Raw genomic sequence first — 15332 nt, 5'->3', positions numbered from 1 at the left:
ATCATTTTGCAATTCTCGTTATTTTTGCACTGTAACAGCTATTATACTTTTAATGAATCAAAGTATCTATCTAAGACTTGTTTGCATCAGTTTAACAAGAATATCCCGAAGGCACTGACCACAAAATCACAATTCAAAAAATGTTCGAACATCTACTATAATGAATATACCCTTGTTGGTAGCTAGAAATGCCTGAAAACTTACCATAGCCATATCGTGTCTGAAAAACAGTACTGCATAGCACTTCCTCGCCCTCCTGCCAATGTGTTCCCTGAGGTGTAAGTTCGAGAAGAATAGCTATAGATGTCCCGTTTATGTCTTGAGCACTTAAATTTCTTATTTAACAATTTGATTAACAGCGTGCCTCTATATTATTCAGTCCTCACTATAATAAGATTGGGAGTAGCACACACATAGACCCGATATATGTACACACCAAAAACCATACACTCAACTATCCATACTCCTACATACTCCTACCAACAGACCCACACAAACACATGCAAACACACACTCATATTTAGAAAGCAAATGTTATTTTTAATGATCATATAGAAAAATAACACCCACGGTCTCTTCTCTAGGGCTCGTATATCCCCAAGCCATGTTATTTTGACCAGCTTATATCCAATCCATAGCAGAGGCCTTAAAGTCTATCAAGAAAGTTCTTGGGGTTCCTAGAAACAGTCCTCCTACTATTTCTGATGAAAATGTAAAGACTGAACTACTGTATAATCCAGGTATGCCACTTGATAGATTCAAAAATCATTAGATAATTGAGATAACATCGTGTTTACTGTGACACCGTTTATAACTGTCAAGTTATAGAAGCACCCAAGACGTGGTTGATGAAGTTTAAAGAAAATGTAGATTTACACAGAGCACACCAGGTTAAGTGAAAAATATCACTTCTTCAAAAAAAGAAGTAAAGAAAAAATAACTAACTTCTTCCTTTATAGTATATTTCTATGTGTGAAAAAAGAATATGTAGATTTAAAATAGCTATAAATCTTTTTAATAGATAAGCTAGGAGAAAAATAAAGTTTTAAAGAAATAATTAGGCAAATATTTAGGGAAAGGTTTGGTGAGATTGAGACTAATCAGAAAGTTTTGACTGTAGTAATCTGAAACTTGTCTCCATTGAAGGAAGTTCGAGGCTGATATTAACCTGGGGATATTAATTAAATTCATCTCAATATGCCAGGCTACACTAATGTCAGGGAGCACTTCTTAAAATGGGGTAGGATTGGGTTAAAGGAAATGAGGCTGAGAAGGAAGTCTATAGAACCTGACTTTTTATTTGGTTGATAACACGGGATTTGATTACTTTTCTATTAGTTGGTAACTTGGAACTCCAGATGTGGTAGGACCAGCCCAAAGTTGGGTGATCTAAACCAAAAGTGTTTCTTGTACTGTAACAGACGTGTGAATTAGTGAAGTCTAGGTTTTTTTTTTCCTGAGTATTTTATCCATATGCTTCCTGCTCGTTGGAAATTTTTAGCATGATTTTGGTAGTAGAGTAAAAATAACTTGGAACTGTACTCTTCAGTGGAGACCTGGGTAGCACTGGTTTCTCCGTAGGTACCGATATATTTATCATTCAGCATGTGGTGCAGGGCTTCAGCCAGTATGATCATGTTCCTTACAAATTCCCAAGACATATGATTCTTTCAAAACCTTTGTGTCTCTCATGTCATGAGAAAGGGTTCACTGTAGGTTTCCTGTGTGTGAGGTATCCTTGAAATGTGTGTTTGTTTATTAAAAATAAAAAAAAAACATAGAAACTTGGTGTCAACTAAGCAGAGCAATAGACATCATAGGGAAAGAGGAGAATTCAATGGTTTTGTTTATTTGTTTGTTTCTTTTTAACTAATGAATTCATTTACCTCAGTTTTCTCTTCTCCCAGTTTCCTCCTCTCACACAGGCTTCCCCCATCTCCTCTTTTATTTTCAGAGAAGAGACCGCCCATGGATATCCAGATGCCTTGGCATATCGTGGTTAGGAGTAAGCTCATTTTCTATCTAAGGCAGACCAGATAGAGGAAAGCAATCTAAAGGCAGGCAACAGAGTCAGAGACAGCCCCTGATCCAGACCAAGCTGCAAACCTGTTACAGTATGTAAGAGGCCTAGGTCCATTCCGGGCATGCCTGTTGGTTTGGAATTCAGTTTCTGTACATCCCTAAGGACCCAGATGTGTTGATTCTGTATGTTCTCCTTTATGTCTCAGTCTCCTTCAATTCTTCCTCCCGTTCTTCCACAACACCCCCCTCGCTCTGCCTAATATTTCAATCAGGGGTTGGGTGAAGCCTCTCAGAGGAAAGCTATGCTAGACTCCTATCTGCAAGTATAAAAGAATATCATAAATATTATCAGGGGTTGGCTCTCTCCTGGGATGGTGCTCCAGTTGGACTAGTTATTTGTTGTCTACTCCCTCCCTACCAGTTATCTTTGCTCCATTGTTATCTCTGCATATCGCATAGTCAGGACAAATTGTGTATCTTAGGTTTTGTGTTTGGTTTGGTGTCCACATCCTTCCATTGGAAGTCTTGCCTGGTTTCAGGAGGTGACCATTTCAGGTTCGATATCCCATGCAGCTAGTACTCTTACCGATTTTCATATATTCCTGGGACTTTAGTATTTTTAAAAGCAAAAAAAAAATGTGAGAACTAGAGGCTTGGCTCAAAAAGTACCAACATAACCTTTTCTTAAATGGACAAAACTGCATTTCCCAGAACCATCAAAGGGATCTCATGACAAGCTGTAACTCCAAGTCAAGGGTATTTCATGTGTCTGGTTTGAATGGCACCTGTGCTAGAGTGAACATGTCTATACATAGGCACATGACACATACTCAAATTTTAAAAAGACAATAAGGGGAAATGTATTCTTAAAAGAGAACAAGGACAAGTATCTTGGAGGCTTCGGAGGTAAGAAAGGGAAAGGGGAAATAAGTAACTTAAAAAAAATTTAACACACTAAACTTAAAAATTAAAAAACAACAACAACATGTAAGTGTACATAGACATCTTTTTCTTCTTCTGGAATCATCTCCAACAAGGCTTCTTAATTTTTTTCACACACAATCTCTTCTCACCTACACATTTTTTACTAGTTCTCTTGAATAAATATGGAAAGAAAGCTATGTCAAAAATAGATGATACATCATAAAAACATTATTTTAAAACAATACTTTGCTGTACATAGAGTTCTGTTTATTAAAGCTGATAATTAATTTATATATAATATGATGAGGAATGTATATTTAACTTCATATAAGGTATTCAAAATGCATAGAGTATATTGTTGCATTTATTTATTTTTATTATTCATTTAACTTACGTGTATTTTTGCCTAAATGTGTGCTTGTGTACTACTTACATACATGGCATCTGTGAATGTCAGAAGACAGCAGGAAATGTCACGGAATGAGAATTTTGGACAATTGTGATCTTCCAAGTAGGGGCTCAGAATCAGAGCCACAACATCTATTAGGCATTGAGACCACCCACCAGCCCAGGTATTACACCTCGGCTGAATGTTTGATACTTTACAATGGGGAGCATTTTAAACATTATTCAAAGGTGAAAAATGTTTGCAATTATTAATTGATTCTGATAATTCTACACTGTACCATTCCATAGCCTGTCATGCCCAAATTTGTCTAATTACTGGAAATCAGACAGTAACAACAAGTCAAAAGTCATTTACCAATATTTTTATGAAACTTGTCATCAATCAAAACATCTACTTTCAAACTAATAATTCTAAAACAGTACAACCCTTAGATATTAATTTAATATTTACCTGCTAAAAATGGAGTGAAGAATTTAAAAGCCTCATTTTCCCATAAAAATAAGCATTATAGTTTTATGAACACATAAAACCTTGTGTGTACAGTAACTTCACTGTAGTTAGTAATATACAATCCTCTCTAATCTCAGCTATGGTATGTCAGGCAGCATTATCGTCTACTACACAGTATGCCCTGGCTCCAGTGTACATAGTGACTGATGAAACCCAAGCTACATGAAAATCATTTGATATAAACCATAAATGATACTGCTGGAAGCAGATTAGATTCATCACACATTTGATTTTGAGTTAGTATTTCCTTAGTGCCATCTTCGTTATCTCACATCTACAGTGTAGGAACTAGTGGTATAGGAGAGTGGTGGTCAGACTATGCTACTGAGTGTTATATAAGTAAATATTTACCTTCCAGAGACAACAAACAGGAGAAAAGAGAAATAATAATACAAGTTAAAAAACCTCATTTTGAGGCTGGACAAGGCAATGGGATGGGAAGAAAAGTGTCACAGGAGCAGGGAAAAGCAACAGAAAGAAGTAGACTTGTTTATGTAAAGAAATAAATATGTAAATACAGCCTGATAAGTTTCTTGTATGTGTATAGTTTGGGGCTGACAACTTGTTGTTGGATAATTAATTAGGTTAGTCATCCCTGAGTGGGACTAAGTTTCCCTCTCTCTGTCATTAGTTGCTTATAGCTCTTCTGTGGGTGAAACTCATTGAGATTTCTCCCATTGACATTGTACTGTCAATTGGTGTTGTGTTTATTGAGTTATTGTTTAAGCATGATACTGTTGAAATTTCATGAATGTGGTTCCCTTGTCATAGGCAGAAGTCAAAATCAGATTTCTGGGTTCACTGGCTCTTTATAATCTATGTACTAGATAACGTTTGTGTGTTCATTTTAGAGACAGTAGAACAACTTTTGAGAACTGTTTATAATAAACAAATGCCTTACGAAGCACACCCTTCTATTTTCTACAGGACTTTTCATTGCGGAAATAGGAATCTTTCTGAATTTTGAACTCTCGAAATTACTTACGCGCTTTTAGATTGACCCTGAATAAAATCTTATGTATGGTGTTTAAAAATACAGTGAAGTCGTATGGTTAAAAGAGAAGGGATTAATTACCACAGGAAAGCAGCTACAGTGTTTTGGAGTATGCCGGATATATTTCCCAGATAAGCATAATTATTTGGAAGAGAAAACAGAAGCAGAGGCATTGATGGGAGCAGCAGGGGGTATTGGTAGTCATAACATAATTGCTTATTATTTTTATTTGTATCTTTGCATTTCCTTGTTTCCCATTCTCTTTGTTCTTTAATAGTACTCAAGATTTTGCTTGAAAACACATTCTTTTTATTGCTTGTGTATTTAGCCTGGTCCAACCGCACGTCTCATTAAGAAGTCATAATCAGTTTCTAATATCATTATAATTTCCAAAGAAACCAACTGGGGTATCATAATCATAGGAATATGACTTCAGTAGAAACAAATAAACTAAAAAAATAATGAAACAGTATTTTTTGCAAGTATTTCAAGCAATGCACCAAAAGAATAAAAAGTACAAAATTCCAGCTCTATTTCTAGTGCAGGCTTTTAGTAAAGTCTTCATTTGGTGTTGTCCCTTGACATCCTTCTAATACTTGCTAATATCTTTTACAGCAAACAGAAAGATACCCTCAGGTTCGGAACAAAGAAGCAATAACACTATTCAAATTTAATAATATTCGTTGAGTGCCCTAAATTTGTTCACATTCTATTTTGTGCAATAGTAGTTTCCCATGTAAAATATGAACATGATCTCTTTATTGCATGCACAAAAATAAATGATGGTTATATAAATATTAAGTTTGATACAGATAACATATAGTCGCAGCCAATTCAAAGCAGTTGCAAAAATTAATGCAGTTTAGAAAATTCATCAAAAATCAGTTATGGAAAAAGAAAAAGAGAGATGAACCTGGAGCATGTTGTGCTTAGTAAATAAAGTTCAATAATATCTTTTGTCTTTTTTTCCATCTTTATTAAATTGGGTATTTCTTATTTACATTTCAAAAGTTATTCCCTTTCCCGGTTTCCAGGCCAACAACCCCTTAGCCCCTCCCCCTCCCCTTTTCTATAGGTGTTCCCCTCCCCATCCTCCGCCCATTATCACCCTCCCCCCCAAAGAATCCCTTTCACTGGGGGTCCAGCTTGGCAGGGCCAAGGGCTACCCATTCCACTGGTGACACCAGAGTTTTTGATCTTAGCCATTTTGACTGCTGTGAGGAAGAATCTCAGGGTTGTTTTGATTTGCATTTCCCTTATGACTAAAGATGTTGAAAATTTCTTTAGGTATTTCTCAGTCACTCGATATTCCCCACCTGTGAATTCTTTGTTTAGCTCTGAACCCCATTTTTAATAGGGTTATTTGTCTCCCTGCAGTCTAACTTCATGAGTTCTTTGTATATTTTGGATATAGCCCTCTATCAGTTGTAGGATTGGTAAAGATCTTTTCCCAATCCATTGGTTGCAGTTTTGTCCTAACCACAGTGTCCTTTGCCTTACAGAAGCTTTGTAACTTTAAGAGATCCCATTTGTCGATTCTTGATCTTAGAGCACAAGCCATTGGTGTTTTGTTTAGGAATTTTTTTCCAGTGCCCATGTGTTCGACACTCTTCCCCACTTTTTCTTCTATTAGTTTGACTGTGTCTGGTTTGATGTGGAGGTTCTTAATGCACTTGGACTTAAGCTTTGTACAGGGTGATAAGGATGGATCAATCTGCATTCTTCTACATGCTGACCTCCAGTTGAACCAGGACCATTTGCTGAAAATGCTGTCTTTTATCCATTGGGTGGTTTTGGCTCCTTTGTCAAAAATCAAGTGACCATAGGTGTGTGGGTTCATTTCTGGGTCTTCAATTCTATCCCACTGGTCTATCTGCCTGTCTCTGTACCAATACCATACAGTTTTTATCACTATTGCTCTGTAACACTGCTTGAATTCAGGGATAGTGATTCCCCCGGAAGTCCTTTTATTGTTGAGAATAGTTTTAGCAATCCTGGGTTTTTGTTATTCCAGATGAATTTGCAAATTGTTCTGTCTAACACTATGAAGAAGTAGATTGGAATTTTGATAGGGATTACATTGAATCTGTACATCCCTTTTTATTTATTTTTTAATTTCTTTTTCTTCTTTATTAACTTGGGTATTTCTATTTACATTTCAATTGTTATTCCCTTTCCAGGCCAACAACCCCTTAGCCCCTCCTCCTCCCTTCTATATGGTGTTGCCCTCCCCATCCTCCTCCCATTACTGCCCTACCCCCAACAATCACTTTCACTGGAGGTTCAGTCTTGGCAGGACCAAGGGCTTCCCCTTCCTCTGGTGCCCTTACTAGGCTATTCATTGCTACCTATGAGGTTGAAGCCGAGGGTCAGTTCATGTATAGTCTTTGGGTAGTGGCTTAGTCCCTGGAAGCTCTGGGTGGTTGGCATTTTGTTCATATGGGGTCTCAAGCCCCTTCAAGCTCTTTCAGTCCTTTCTAAGATTCCTTCAACGAAGATCCCATTCTTAGTTCAGTGGTTTAATGATGGCATTCGCCTATGTATTTGCTGTATTCTGGGTTTGTCTCGCAGGAGATATCTACATCCGGTTCCTGTCAGCCTGCACTTCTTTGCTTCATCCATCTTATCTAGTTTGGTGGCTGTATATGTATGGGCCACATGTAGGGCAGGCTCTGAATGGGTATTCCTTCTGCCTCTGTTCTAAACTTTGCCCCCCTATCCCCTCCAAAGGATATTCTTGTTCCCCTTTTAAAGAAGGAGTGAAGCATCTGCATTTTGGTCATCTTTCTTGAGTTTCATGTGTTCTGTGCATCTAGGGTAATTCGAGCATTTGGGCTAATAGCCATTTATCAATGAGTGCATACCATGTGTCTTTTTCTGTGATTGGGTGACCTCACTCAGGATAATATTTTCCAGTTCCATCCATTTGCCTATGAATTTCATAAAGTCATGGTTTATTGTCATAGCTGAGTAGTATTTCATTGTGTAGATGTACCACATTTTCTGTATCCATTCCTCTGTTGAAGGGCATCTGGGTTCTTTCCAGCTTCTGGATATTATAAATAAGGCTGCTGTGAACATAGTGGAGCATGTGTCTTTGTTATATGTTGGGGTATCTTTTGGGCATATGCCCAAGAGAGATATAGCTGGGTCCTCAGGTAGTTCAATGTCCAATGTTCTGAGGAACCTCCAGATGATTTCCAGAATGGTTGTACCAGTCTGCACTAGCACCAACAATGGAGGAGTGTTCCTCTTTCTCCACATCTGAAAAATCTCTCCAAAAAATGTGATTGGAATTTTGATGGGGATTGCATTGAATCTGTAGATCGCTTTTGGTAAAATGGCCATTTTTGGTATATTAATCCTGCCAATCCATGGGCATGGGAGATCTTTCCATCTTCTGAGATCTTCTTCACTTTTTTTCTTCAGAGGCTTGAAGTTCTTATCATACAGATCTTTCACTTGCTTGGTTAAAGTCACACCGAGGTATTTTATATTATTTGGGACTATTATGGAGGCTGTTATTTCCCTAATTTCTTTCTTGGCTTGATTCTCTTTTGTGTAGAGGAAGGCCACTGATTTATTTGAGTTAATTTTATACCAAGCCACTTTGCTGAAGGTGTTTACCAGGTTTAGTAGTTCTCTGGTGGAACTTTTGGTATCACTTAAATATACTATCATATCATCTGCAAATAGTGATATTTTGACTTCTTCTTTTCCAATCTGTATCCCTTTGATCTCCATTTGTTGTCTGATTGCTCTGGCTAGAACTTCAAGAACTATATAACTAGGGAGAGAGTGGGCAGCCTTGTCTAGTCCCTGATTTTAGTAGGATTGCTTCAAGTTTTTCTCCATATAGTTTAATGTCAGCTACTGGTTTGCTGTATATGGCTTTTACTATGTTTAGGTATGGACCTTGAATTCCTATTCTTTCTAGGATTTTTATCATGAAGGGGTGTTGAATTTTGTCAAATGCTTTCTCAGAATCTAATGACATGATGATGTGGTTTTTCTCTTTCAGTTTGTTTATATCGTGGATTATGTTGATGGTTTACCATATATTAAACCATCCCTGCATAACTGGGATGAAGCCTACTTGATCATTGTGGATGATTGTTTTGATATGCTCTTGGATTCTGTTTGCAAGAATTTTATTGAGTATTTTTGTGTCAATATTCATAAGGGAAATTTGTCTGAAGTTCTCTTTCTTTGTTGGATCTTTGTGTGGTTTAGGTATAAAAGTAATTGTGGCTTCATAGAAGGAATTCGTAGCGCTCCATCTGTTTCAATTTGGTGTAATAATTTGGATAGTATTGGTATGAGGTCTTCTATGAAGGTCTGATAGAATTCTGCACTAAACCTGTCTGGACCTGGGCTCTTTTTGGTTGGGAGACCTTTAATGACTGCTTCTATTTCCTTAGGAGTTATGGGGTTGTTTAACTGGTTTATCTATTCCTGATTTAACTTCAGTACCTTGTATCTATCTAGGAAATTGTCCATTTCCTTCAGATTTTCAAGTTTTGTTGAATATAGGCTTTTTTTCCTCAGTAGGATCTGATGATTTTTTGAATTTCCTCTGATTCTGTTGTTATGTCTCCCTTTTCATGTCTGATTTTGTTAGTTTGGAAACACTCTGTGTCCTCTGGAATCATATCATGGATTTTAAAAAATAAGACCCATGCTAACAGAAAATAGTTGTGAGCATTGCTGTTGGAAATGCACAATTATCATGTATATGTCATTGGTGAGTGTCAGCTTGTAGGAAAAGTACATGAATCTGGCACAGAGCTAGAGTTCATCGAGTTGTGCTGTGTCAGCAGATGTTACAGAGAGTAGATGTTAGCACCAATTTTAATTTTTGATTTTATTTAAAATTATGGGTATGTGCATGCCTGCTTAGGACTGTGCTCCTTGTCTGTGCTGGTGTTTGTGGAAATCAGAGGACAGAATCAGAATCCCTGGAATTAGATTTACATGAAGTTTTGAGCTGCCAGGTAGGTGCTGGAACCCAAGCCCAGGACCTCATCCTGGAAAAGCAGTAGGGACTTATAACCACTCAGCCATCTCTTTAGTCCCAATCTTAGACATTCTTACCAGGTTTTAAATCACTGCAGACAAAGATGGTGATGATTTGTTGTATAGTTTTGACCTTCTGTAAATGATGCTCTGTGAATATGGAAATCCAAATCCTGTGATACAGTTGTGTGCTGCTAATTTCTGCAATGTAGAGCTCAAATGAAAACACTCTGGATCTATTAAACAGTTGCATCAATATTGTGTTTAATGTTGTCTCAGTTTTCTCATTGTTCTTCTGAACCAACATTTGCCGTTGTATCTTTTAGTAATATAAAGAAATTATATTTTAAGTTTCCCAGTCATTAATGGTTTTATTTATACTTGACAAACTAAAGGTACTTTTCAGTGCTAGTCATTTACGAGATGTAAGAGGCAATGCGATATTTTATCATTATTGCACACTTGTTGTTGTAAAAATATAAAAATAAAAAAGTAATGGTTGTCTTTTACCTCGCTGGGTCTATACCTCGGGGCCCCAAGATATCTGCTAGATATCTTGGCGGAAACACATCCCAGTCGCACACTTTCTTACACTCAAACCCTCACATAAAAGAACACACAACACAATAATCTTAGATCCAATGAGTAAGATATGATTGCCCACTTAAACATACAAACCCGGTACCATCCATCCCTTGAGAACATTAATAACAACCTGTAAATACACAGAGCAGAATCTTAACATCACCTGTCATCTTGTCCTGCCAAGGCTTCTCCCCTCTCTCCCTCCTGTCTCTCTCTCTCTCTCCCTTAATCTCCTCTTCTTCCTTCAAACTTCTCTCCCGCCCATCCTTCCTTCTCCTCCAATGACAGGCCTCCTTCTATCCTGTACCTGCCCCTTACCAGTACCTTACAAATTTAATGGAGAGGTGGTTCTGGTGAAGTCACCTGAGTTCTGAGTCCTTGACTAGACAACTGTCCTTGGGGCAGTGGAATTAGCATCAAAATACAGTAATTTTAGGACAAACCACAACACACACTGGCATTGCACTTCCTAATGGCAATAGACTGTTACAGAGTTTCTTTGTGATATGTGTTGGACCACTGCTATAGGATTTGCCTGTCATAATAGAAAACAAAGACGGTTTGCCTAATGTCTAATATATTTTGAGAAGCACAAGACATATCCATCTGCTCTACTGTGTTTTATTGTAGAGATTATAAATGCATATCTATTACCTTCTCTAAAATTCATTTAATTCAATACAGCTAACATTTGAATCAAGTCTTGCTTTGCTTCAGAGTCAGATTGTAAAGATATTGCCATTCATCACCGCCAGTGGTAAAGGTGCAATTATAACTGTGTCAGAAAGTTGCCGAGATGGAGAAGCAGATGAAGGGATGAAGTTCCAATGCAATAAAACTGAGGTGTAGAGAAAATAAAGATGAGGTGAATTTTCCATTGACTCTGATTTTATGTAATTATCAAACAGAAAGTTATGGTGGAAACTCTTGAAAGAATGATCAATTTCTCACTAGAGAATTAAGTCACTAAACACAGGAACTTCTAATTAATACTAACTCGGGGCTCCTGCGTCTCATGCAGTCTGGAAACTAGGCTCGTCAAAATTTACAAAGTAGCAAAAGAAATCTCCAGCTCTCCTTTCTGAGGAAAAGGGTTGGGAAAATAAAATTGCAATGATCTGGCCAGTGTTTGTTAACTTGTGGGTCATGACCCTGAACTTGTCACTGGTATAGCATTTTCACGTCCTTACACCATGATTCATAACAGTAGCCAAATTACACCTATGAAGTAGCAATGAAAATAATGTTATCACTGTGGGTCACCACAGCATGAAGAACTGTACTAAAGGGTTGCAGCACTAGGGAGATCGAGGACCCCTAGTCTAATCAAAGTAATTGTGAATGTTGTGATGGTGCAGCGTAACATCAGGAATCAACTGAGGCTCCATTTGGAGATAGGATGCTTTAGGCTGCCTTCAGGGACTGTATGTAGTATCGTAACCCATGTGGTAGTCTAGTGGTTAAAAAAAAAATGTATCCACGAGGTGAGCCAAGACTCTTCATGTACTTTATGTTTTCTATTAACTTATTTATTCACTTTACATCTCGATCACAGCCCTGACTCTCTTCTCCCCTCACTCCCCTCCTTCCGTCTCCCCTCCCTTTCAGGTCTGAGAAGTGGCTGACAACCCACTCTGGCACATCAAGTCACTGCAAGACGTGGTACATCCAATCATACCAAGGCCAAACAAGATTGCCCAGTCGTGGGAGGAGGATACACAGACAGAAAACAGAGTCAGGTTAAGTCCCTGCTCCAGTTGTTGCAGATCTGTATCTCAGTCTTCAAACAGGTCCCCCAACAACTGGAGCCAAGGTTTTTATTGGAATTGTTGGTTCTGAAAGAATGAGATACCCAGAAGAAGCTCTGCCAGGGAGGCAGCTTCCAAAATGGCTTCCAAAAGGATATTTTTTTTTTATTTCACAGTTTTATTTTATTTGGTTCCTATAACAGAATGTTACTCATGTCAAGCTAGTGACCTTACAATAGACCATTCCAGTATCATCACGTGAATGTGGGAAGAGACATACACCATCCACAATATCCAGTATGCCATGTATACAGATTTAATTAGCTTACTTCTAACCAAAGCCAAAAGTTCAAATGAAGATAATTATTTTCACTTATCCTACATTATATTGAGACTGTGACAAAGTGTGATATACTGTATAATATTCTTAAAAAATGTATTTTTCTTTGATAGTTCTCGCATACTTCTATTAGGAATAATAACTACTTTTGAAAATCATAACACTTAGGAGTGAAAGTTTCCACAGGAGAATTATAAGGATTGAATTATATAAATACAGTTGATCTTGTGACATTTAAGCATATAAATGAGAATCAGGACACAGTTTTCTGTGTATTTGCTACTTCTGAGTTTATGATAAATATAGTCTTCCATATATATGTAAATTTTATTGCTTTTATTTTGTTAGAGAATATTAGCAACCCATCTCTGATATCAGCAAACTTATTGATTTTGGTGCCGCTGCCTTATTGTAAGACATTGTACCGAATATCTTTAATAAAAACAATTTCAATGTGTTCTTTTGGAATTTTCATATAAGTTCACTGTCAGAACTAATGGCCTTTTAAACAACTTTTCTCTTTATCATTCTTTTTTCTGCTATGTTCTGGATATCCATAGCAAAGCTCTAACAACATTAAAAATAATATCGAGGGGTTTGGAGAGTTGGCTCAGTATGTAATGGTATTTGCCACCAAGACTGAGAACCAGAGTCTGATTCCTGGATGACAGGAAGGGAGTGAATCAATTATCTCTCCGTGTGAATATGTCACACATAGACAGACAAATGCCCCAAATAAATACATTTAACAAATGTTTAAAAGAGATATCCACCTATGGTTGGTAATAACGAAAGTGTATCATGTTCTTATTTGAAACTCAAGTTGCTTTATTTTTATGCTATTTTATTCTTGTTTTCTGATGCATAACTTTAAACATGGGGACTTGAAAATGTTTGTTAAATGCTGTAAAACTGACCATATCTACAGCATCAATTTTAATTAAAATTAAAATTATTTGCTGTAAGTGTTCCTTTAAGTATATTTGAGCTGTAGTCTATGTTGTAACTTGTCCAAGCTTGATGAAAAATCATTTCATTTAATTAATTGGCATAGTGAATTATTTCTATAATGTGTAGGTTATATTAAATTTATTGACAAGAAATTTAAGCATTTGCTTTATATTGGATGATCTTGGTTGTAAGTGATTGATTATAATGCTTTGCCGTATTTCGGCTTCCAAAATCACATAGGAATCTACTTGAACAAATGCTGAGGATCCCTGTCCCTAACTTGGTTTTGATAGATTAGTAAGGAGCCAGCAGCCAACGGTTAGGCAGAGGGAATAAGGGGGACTTTTAGGATTCCTGGGCAAGGGAGGCAGAGGAGGAGAAAGGACAACAGAAGGGGAAGCAGAGAGATCAAACTTAAAGGCCTACAGATTTGTAAGAATCCACAAAAAAAGGCCTCTGGTGCCACTCCTCCAATCAGGTCTAAGAGAACAGAGATAAAGTAGGGATTTAGCACCTATTAATTCAGAAATATTGGTGGGGAATGAATGATAGTCTCAGGGAGGTTTGAAAGTGCCCAGCCATTGTGCTAGTGAAGGCTATTAAATATAAGCATTGCATGTGCTTTTTTTTTCATTTGTGAATCCAGAGATCTTGGGCAGGTGCAGAGCCAAGGGGTCACCTACTGGGGGGCTCAGAGAAGGTTAACAATTCAGCACTACACTTATATATCTTGTGTTTAATCAGGACAATAATTGCTACTCATGTTTCTTTGTGCTTGTTATTTTTATATATTACACATTAAATTTTATACTATTATTTCATTATTTCCTTGGTTCTTGGTTCCCTATCTGATTATTTCAAACATTAAAAAAGAAAAAAGGCTAGCCCACTGACAGATGTGAGGTTAGTGAAGTTTTGTTTTTTGTTTTCTTTTTTGTTGTTGTTGTTTTTGTTTTGGTTTTGGTTTCTGTTTTTGTTTTTGTTTTTTTGTTTTTTTGCCAATCTGTAGGTTGCCAATTTGCCCTATTGCCTATGTCCTTTGCCTTATAGAAGCTTTCCAGTTTCAAGAATTCCCATTTATCAATTCTTTATCTTAGAGCCTGAATTATTGAAGTTCTGTTTAGGAATTTTCCCCAATACCAATGAGTTCAAGGCTCTTTCATTTTTCTTTCTTTTTTAAAAATATTTTTTATTTCATTTTATATTTTATTAGATAAATTTCGTTACTTACACTTCAAATATTATTATTCCCTTTCCCAGTTTCCTGTCCATAAGCCCCCATGCCCTTCCCCTTCCCCCATACAGGTGTTCCCCCCCACCCCCTTATGCACTTACCTCCACCCCCCGACATTCCCCTGCACTGGGGGTCCAACCTTGGCAGGACCAAGGACTTCCCCTTGCACTGGTGCCCCCACAAGGATATTCACTGCTACATAGGCAATTGGAGCCCTGGGTCAGTCCATGTATAGTCTTTCAGTAGTGGTTTAGTCCCTGGAAGCTCTGGTTGGTTGGCATTGTTGTTCTTATGGGGTTGCAAGTTCCTTCATCTCTTTCAATCAATTCTCTAATTCCCCCCAAGGGGGTCCTGTTCTTAGTTCAGTGGTTTGCTGCTAGCATTGACTTCTGTATTGGACATGCTCTGGATGGGTCTCTCAGGAGAGATCTATATCCTGTCCCTTTCAGCATGCACTTTTTAGCTTCATTGATTTTATCTAGTTTTGGTGGCTGTATATATATGGTCCACATGGGCCACATGTGGGGCAGGCTCTGAATGCCCATTCCTTCAGTTGCTGCTCTAAACTTTGCTTCCATATCCCCTCCTATGGATATTTT

General features: G+C 37.5%; 1 long non-coding RNA gene across 2 annotated transcripts in view; it reads left to right on the top strand.

Annotated features, from left to right (window-relative positions):
• LOC102552459 (uncharacterized) overlaps positions 1-15332 on the top strand; it is a 63818-nt gene that overhangs the window by 35827 nt on the left and 12659 nt on the right. For both annotated transcript variants that reach the window (XR_015644661.1, XR_015644660.1), the window contains one exon: positions 12069-12199. This is a non-coding gene — a long non-coding RNA (uncharacterized LOC102552459). The remainder of the gene's footprint in view (positions 1-12068; positions 12200-15332) is intronic.

This window comes from Rattus norvegicus, chromosome 1 (assembly GCF_021556685.1).
Source record: "Rattus norvegicus strain SHRSP/BbbUtx chromosome 1, alternate assembly SHRSP_T2T, whole genome shotgun sequence".
Classification (NCBI taxonomy): Eukaryota; Metazoa; Chordata; class Mammalia; order Rodentia; family Muridae; genus Rattus; species Rattus norvegicus.
The sequence above is the reverse complement of the archived record's forward strand: the minus strand, read 5'-3'. Positions and strand labels throughout refer to the sequence as shown.